An 8,148-nucleotide genomic window follows, 5' to 3' on the forward strand; every position below is an offset into this window, starting at 1 on the left:
TCATCTGCTGAGTGGGGCTGAGACTCTCTGGGCACAAGAATCCGAGTTCCCAGCGACACGTGAGACTTAATTCTCTGGAGCCAGGTGCAGGGCTTTGGCAGGGAGGCTCAGGCATGGGGGATTGGGGTGCAGCGGACAGAGCGGCTGTCTAGGTGCGGAGATTTAGTCTCCCTGAGGAGGAGGAGGAATCCTGCTGACAGGCAGTGGCTGTGCAGAAAAAGAGGAGGGACTTTTTTTGCCTCTCTTTTGCCTGCCTGCTCACTCTTGTGGTGAGCAATGAATATGTTTTCCAACAAGCCCAGGTAGCTCAGTCGGTAGAGCATCAGGCTCTTAATCTGAGGGTCCAGGGTTCAAGCCCCTGTCTGGGCACTCAGCTTTTAAATTGCCTTGTGTGCCAGGAGCCAAACTCTGTTCACAGCCACATGCGGATTCCCAGAAGCTGTGGCCATTTCCTGGAAAGGTTCCTTTCCTTAGCAATCAGGAGAGAGGCCACATCTGCAGGTGTAGAAAGTGCAGTCTCTGGCTGCCAGGAAGTGCTGTGGGGCCAGGTGCTGAGAAAGCCCAGAGGGGGGCAGCAGAGATGGGGGGAAGAGAGAGAGAGAAGCAATGACAACAGAGGGCAAGTGTACAGGGGGCATCTGGTCTGGCTATTGTGGGGAACTTCCCTGGTTTATAAACGACCCTGGTGGAATTGGCCAGCGGAAGGATCTGAGTCCCCACACCCTTACCCAGAGGTTGCCTGACCTCGAGGACTGTTAGGATACAGATATTCAGGCCAGTCTGCAAAGGCCTGTACTTTAAGAATTTAGGTGTATTTTTATCACTTAGCTAGTTATAAAGATATAAAAGAAAGAATAAAAAATCATTGTCTGTCTATGTAATGGCCTTCTCTTACTGTGACAGGCTGAGGCCTGGTTCTTCGGCTAAGCAGCAAAGGCAGCCATACGGTGAGAAGTGTATGGTCACATCCTCACATTCCCAACTAGTCACATTGAAATAAGGTGCTATTGGGCTGTTAGGAATACAATCCTGTCCTGATATTCCATCCCCTCCAGAGAAAGGGAAACTTAGTTTGGTAGCATCCTGTCTGGCAAGAACTCACTTATCAATAGACACAGCTGGAAAACCCTTATGTCTGTATAGATGTAGTTGTGAAATCCTCCCTTCTGTATTGTTTTGTATGTTTATTTGCATGGTCTCTGTCTGGTTCTGTGATTGTTTCTGTCTGCTGTATAATTAATTTTGTTGGGTGTAAACCACTGAAGGTGGTGGAATATAATTGGTTAGATAATCACGTTACAGTATATTAGGATTGGTTAGTTACATTTCAGTAAAATGATTGGTTAAGGAACAGCTAAGCAGAACTCAGGTTTTACTATATAGTCTGCAGTCAATCAGGAAGGCATGGGGGAGGTGGGAAATGGGAACAGGGACTGGGGATGGGGGAATTGGGATCACGTTTTGCTACAGGGGGAAATGGGAACGGGGATGGGAACAGAAACAGGGACACAGGCAAGGCTCTGTGGTGTCAGAGCTGGGAAGGGGGACACTAAGGAAGGAAACTGGAATCATGCTTGCTGGACGTTCACCCCAATAAACATCAAATTGTTTGCGCCTTTGGACTTCAGGTATTGCTGCTCTCTGTTCATGCGAGAAGGACCAGGGAAGTGAGAGGGTGAAGGAATAAGCCCCCTAACAGTCATTTGTTGCTCTAGGCTCCATTCACATCCCACGCCTGACACCATCACTGTCTTCTATCTGATGACATAGCCTAATTTCAACCTCTCCTGTAACATTACACCACCAACTATTTAGCATTTGTATGAGAGAAGTTGGAGGGAATTCAAACATCTTCAAATGGCAAAACTTTTCCCCTGGCCTGGTCAGTGAATCCTATGGTGAGAAACTTTCTGTGCATTTCAGTCTCTTGTATTGTTGGATGGGTCCTGAGGTGCTGGAAGGGAAATGTCCATGGAAAACTTGGACATCACTGTTGTCCAAAAAAAAGCAGGTGTTAGACACAATCGCTTCTCGTATTCCCGTGGAATCCGAGTCTAGCTGAAGAATTTCTGTCTATCCTAGAGAGAATCATTCCATTGTAAATACAAATGAAATGAGATCTTCAGGTCGAGTCAGCGCCTTTTAAAAATATTTACTGAGAAAAAAGCCATTCTTTGTCTTGTTGATAAGGACAAAAAGCCCTCTTTTCCTTTCAATTTCAAATGCGAAATGAATGGAGATTTTCATTGAAAAACTTCCGGTTTTTAAGGGGAATTGAACCCAGGACATGGCTGTTAAAACAACAGAACCTACTGCTTAAAGCACCAGGGAGAGCTATTGTTCTCTGACAGCCAGTGTTGCTTTTCTCAGCCTCGTATTTCACCAATGTCAAACTCTGAGTGCAGTTAAGCTCTGGAATAGGCTCCCAAAGGTGTCTGTGGTGTCTCTGTCCTCAGAGGTTTTTAAGAACAGGTTGAACAAACCTCTGTCGAAGATACTCTGCATATACTTGGTCCCATAGACAACCTGCTCTGGCTCTATCTGCTACCTTCATCGTGTTTGGATGTAAAGGTGGGAAATGATGGGGAAATTGGCCCCTCTTTCAAGTTTAAATGTTGTAACTTCTACATCTAGACCGGGGTGGCCAACCTGAGCCAACGTAACTGCCAAACATGCACCTTTGTATGCAACTGCTGAGTCAGTTGTGAACCTTGCTACCATTATCATTATCCCTTTGAAATAATGATGGTGATGGACACTTGGCTCTATATCCCAGAGTGCTCTGGACATCTACAGGCTGCATTAGCCAATCCAACCATTTGGCACTTACAGATGGGCACCTCTGTATTGTGCCTGAGTCTTGTACAGCTATGAATGGCTGGTAGATGCCGATATTTTCCCGTCTTTTTAACCAGCACTAATACCCAGCCAGGCCAGTGCTGGGAAGAGAGAGAGAGCAGCAGGTTTCCCCTATTGTGGCCATCTCGCTTTTTCTTGACTAGCTTCACCTCTGCACCAACTTGTACTTTTCACATGTGAGCCTGGCTAGCTCAGTTGGCAGAGCATCAAACTTTTAATCTGAGGGTCCAGGGTTCAAGTTCCTGGTCAGGTGAAAAACTTCTCACTGTGAGTATAAAAATCTGTCTTTCTGGAGTCTTGTTCAGTGTTATTCTTTCTCTCCAGGATTTTGCCTTTCCTAAGAAGGGCCTTTCTGTGGGGGGGATTGAAGGAGCAACTCCTTGACATCCCCTCTGTCCTTGCAGGCTGGAGGAATAAAGTCCTCTGCGCATATAGCATGTTCCTCCCCTGCAGACACAAACACACAGAATATTCATAAGGAATTAGAATTAGAATCCACCACTTTCCTTGGGAGCTTGTTTCTGTCGTGAATCATCCTCGCTGTTGAATATTTGTGCCTTAGTTGTAATATGAATTTGTCTCTTTTCACCTTCCAGCCATTGGGTCTTGTTATGCCTTTCTCTGCTCGATTAAAGAGCCCTTTCATACCCAATATTTTCTCTCCATTAAGGCCCTTCAACACTTCAGTGAAATCACCTTTCAATCTTCTTTTGATAAGCTAAACAGGTTGAGCTCGTTCAATAGCAAAGAGCCACCAAATGTTCTGAGGGCTGGAGAAAAATGTCTTCCAGGGAAAGTGGTGGATTCTCCATCTCTTGATATCATTTAATGAAGACTAGACGCCTTTCTGGAATGTGTTTGCCCCAAAAGTAGCTATTGTGTCATACAGGAGGCCTGTGATATGCAGGGGGTCAAATAAGATGCTCTAGTGGTCTCTTCTGGCCATAAAGTTGACTAATTTCTGAAAAACTGAGTGTAGCATTGGGAGCAGCATCTGATGTTTTCCTGCCCAGCCGGCTTGCTGCCTAGAACAAATGCTCCTTGAGTGGGGTGATCCACAGAGAGTAGCTCAAACCTCCACAGTGCCTGGCCAGGGGCAGGACATTAGCACAGCAAGAGAGGGGTGTGGCAGTGACATCACAAAGGCCTTTTACAGGACCTCAGATTATTGGTCAAAGGTGGTGGGGAGGTGGTGACCTCACAGAGAGATGCTGACATCAGCCAGGCAGGACAGAGGCGAGGGGCCAGGGAAACCTCAGAGACCCCTGTGGCTTTGCTTCAGCAAGTCTCCTTCTCCAGGTCTCTCTTTGAGGACTGAGGGAGTATTCGGGTTCAGGCACGTGAGTGCCAGGAGGAACCTCTTTTGAGTTTTCTCCTTCCCTTTTCCTGATTTTACTAGAGACCAGCCATCCCTGTTTAGAAGGTAAGAGCCTCCTCGAGGGAAGGGGTGTCATGGGGGTGTCACATTCAGATGCCAGTGCCCCCCCCCATGTAAGGAAGTTCCCACCACCCTGCTCTGTGTTCGCAGGGCGGGAGAGAGCAGCATCCACGGCAGTGATTTGCTCCTGGCTGCTGGAGCAGAGCAGCAGGCTCAGCTGTCAGAACTTCCCAGAGCGATGAAAGGGGAGTGGCCCAGCCTCTGTAGCAGGAATGCAGGGCAGGCGAGTTCATGGCAGGCATTGTGGGATACTGGGGAAGGCCAGTTATGGTGGTATAATGAACAGCAGCATTTACTCTGTTACTTTAAGTTTGCTGCAAAAAGCTCTAGGCCTCTCATCGAAGTCATTTTATTTTGTCAGCAAAACAGGGCAGTTTTGTCACCAGACGTGGCATTGCAGTGTGTGCACCAGCCACAAGCTACTGACCGAGAGAGTGTTGTGTGTTTTTCACACACCTCAGCAATATAATTCTGCTGAAACAACTTTGTAGGGCAGACCTGGCCAAAGATTCACTCACACACAGCTTGCAAGGAAAATGTCACCTGCTCCTCTGCTTTGGAGAATCCAAACACAAGCAAAGCTTGTCAGGCCCTAGTGGCGATGGCAGGGAGTCAGGTGAGGGCAGACACTGCATTTTAATTCCCCACAGGCACCATGGCTTAGCTGGCTAAAGCATCTGTTTCGTAAACAGGAGGTTCTGGGTTCAACTCCCAGTGGTGCCTGGTTGTTGGGGCACCTGCTATTGGCTACTGTCAGAAGACAAGATTCAGAGCTAGATGGGCCTTTGGTCTAGCCCAGTGTGGTTTTTCTTATGGTTTAAATTACACTCACATGCACTGATAAGAGAGTTACTGAAAGTTTGGGAGTTAGGAGCGGGTAGGTCAGTGGTCCAGTCCCCACACAGATGACCCCCTCCCTATGGGACAGGGCCAGGTCTGAGCTCTCACCCAAATACTCATTGTGGCTGCCAGAATCTGTGGGCAGCTCGTTTAGTTTACGGCAAAGGTTGAGTCCTGCTTTGTGCACCGTGTGTGAGAATGAAAATCCTAAACTGCCCTTCGAAATAACGAATGCAGCAGGACGTGTTATTGTCCCTGCCCCCAAGCAGACAGACCAATGGAGAAATGCCGTCGAGTCCAAGGTAATACTCCCCTGCCATTTTACATTTTTTGCTTGCTAAACGCCTTCTTATCTGCCCGGCCCAGGCTGTCCTCTGCCTCAGCTGCTGCTCCCGGCCTGCTCTAGAGTCAAACACACAGGGCCCCCAGGGGAACAGAGGCTGGGACAGGGCAGCAGCCTGGGCTGGGCTGGGAAGATGCTGGGAGTTCTCGTTCCCTGAGAACTGGCCCGGCTCCCTTCTCAACAGCAAACAAATCAATTCCACGTCCCCTCCCCAGAAAAACCAGCCTGGAGCCAAGGGCAGCAGGGGACGATTCCCTCCAGTTCCCACCGAGGCAGGAGAGAACCCAGGGTGTTTCTAGCAGAGCTTATGGAACTGACGTGGGGAAACCAGCCTTTAATAACAGGCAGTTCCAGTTTAAGCTCAGTGTTTTTAACAATTTCTACAACATTAAATAACCCTTTAATCGTAGTGTCACCATCCATAACATTGCTTCAGCCTTATAGGTTCCTAAGTGTACAACTCAACATCTCTTCAAACACAAGGGAGTGGAGATCAGTCAGTGTTCAGAGTCATCCCACATAAAAGAACCATGTTGTGGTACATACTGGCCCCATCATGTGGCCATCGCCTTTCCCTCCTCTCTGTTAAAAGTTTTAGTATTTTGCACAGAAACTTTCTTCCCTCAGGAGAGTCCTGGGAACCAGGGCTGCCAGCCAGACAAACACCTTTAAGAGGCGGCGTAATCTGTCAAAAAATGATCTCCCTCCTTCAGTTCAGTGACACCCTGAAATGTTACTTATCAGGGCAGAGCCAGAGGATTGAAAGCAGCTACATGAAACCCCTGTGTAGCTCACAGGAATGAACACAAACACTCCCTTGTATCTGAAGAGATGTTTAGTTTTACCCTTGGTAAACTACAAGACTAAAGGGCAAGGCAGTGGTGCCAGATATAAAGAGTGAAACACGAGACAATCATCATAGTTATGCCGATAGTGACTGCAAATTATTTCTAAATTCTTCTTATTATCATCAGTGTATTATTTTCTCTGGAGTCTAGACATTGACTATATCTTGACCAAGAAATTTAGATCTTGATAAAATAATCGACTATCCCTGGTTAAGGCAATGGACTTGATACCCACTGGGGTGTCCCTACACAGGTTCAAGTACTAACAACAGTGGCTGCCTTTTAGCCATAGATTTTAATCAGGGCAATAAATTGATACGAACTCCTGTAAAATCATTTTCCAGCCCGACTCCTTCACCCACATTCCTTAGGGCATTGGGCCACCATGTGGACGTTTCATTTCCCTCCTCAGTTTCACACAGAGACACAATTTCCTTTGCACAGATCCATGAACAGCAAAACCTCCCTGTGTCTCTTGTCTGAGCCAGGGCATTCGATTCCATTGAAACCTTCTCTTCTGCAATGGTGATGGTCAGACAGAGGGGACGTGGCCACCTTCACCTCTGACAGTGAGATATTGGCTCAGCTCTTTCTTTATGCTGCTGGTGTTAGTCCATGAAACATCAGGGATGGAATGCAAGGCTGAGTTCAACCCCCTGAAACATTTCAGTGCCCAGAGGAATCCTGACCCCGGCTGTTGGAATGATATGGTGAAGATTCGAATAGGAAAGAGACTGTCTGAATTGTCAGTGTGAGGAATGAACAACAACCTATAGCAATGTCATTAACCACAAACACACTCTCATCCTGCTCCAGCTGGAAGGGAAATGGGCAGGAACTCTTGCTGTTCAGCCATGGACACACTTACACTAATGCACAGCCAGGAGTGTGCTAGGGGAGCTGGTCTGAGCAATTTGAAGTGACAATTCTGTGAGAACAGAATCATGGTGTAGTGAAGTAACTGTACATTAAGTACTTGTGGCTGAGTGGTTAAGATGATAGACTAGAAATCCATTGGGATCTCCCCACACAGCTTTGAATCCTGCCAACTATGGAGGCATTAGTATGTTGCTAGTGCCTGAGTGTCCACAGAGTCAAACTGGAGCCAGATCTGGTCTCACTGTGAGGCAGGCTATACTTAAAATGCTGCTGTGACACTGCTCTAGCACTGTGGAGTAGACAGCTGCTACAGTGACTGGAGGGGTTTTCCATCCCTGTAATAGCTACATTGACCGAACAATCTTTTCTTTCATTTAGCACTATCTAACCACGGCTTAGGTCAGCTTAATTATACTGATTTTGGGGTTTTTCACACCCTGAAAGACCATCATGCTCTACCAACTGAGCTAGCTAGATTTAAAGTCAGTCAACTGCCCAGTTGCAGTGTAGAAGGAGCCTGAGGGTGTTTATTTGTGAGCTGAGGTTCCCTGTCTGACATTTGCCTTCTTTCCTCGTTCATTATGTCTCCAGCGAGCAAACCGGAGCTGTCACATGGCTGGTTAGATGCTGCTTTCTAGACCAGAGAGCTGGGATTGATTTAACATGCTGCAGCCATCAGCTGGTCAGAGTAACCAGGGTGGGAGGGTGGAATTTAGGATTCTCCCACCAAGGGGAGGTGCTATTGGACTCATCTAGTGGGGGAGAGTCTGAGTTCCCCACATGCCACACACATTTTCACAGGGAATCAGGTCCCCTAGGGAAAAACTCAAAAGAAGCCCAGGCCCAGGAGTGTCAGAGAAGGGAATCACTGTTTGCCTTAAGAGGTGGGTTCGGGAAACCTGCAGGTCCTTAGATCCCTCCAGCGTCTGACAGAACCATTT

At 47.4% G+C, this 8,148-nt stretch overlaps 2 non-coding genes across 2 annotated transcripts; both read left to right on the forward strand.

The window, feature by feature from the left end:
• The first annotated feature begins 296 nt into the window (after positions 1-296).
• Positions 297-369, forward strand: TRNAK-CUU. Its single transcript has one exon. It is a non-coding gene; the product is annotated as a tRNA-Lys (tRNA).
• A 4,577-nt stretch (positions 370-4,946) lies between these two features.
• Positions 4,947-5,020, forward strand: TRNAT-CGU. Its single transcript has one exon. It is a non-coding gene; the product is annotated as a tRNA-Thr (tRNA).
• The last annotated feature ends 3,128 nt before the right edge of the window (positions 5,021-8,148 follow it).

Source organism: Mauremys mutica, unplaced genomic scaffold (assembly GCF_020497125.1).
Source record: "Mauremys mutica isolate MM-2020 ecotype Southern unplaced genomic scaffold, ASM2049712v1 001264F_np12_obj, whole genome shotgun sequence".
NCBI lineage: Eukaryota > Metazoa > Chordata > Testudines > Geoemydidae > Mauremys > Mauremys mutica.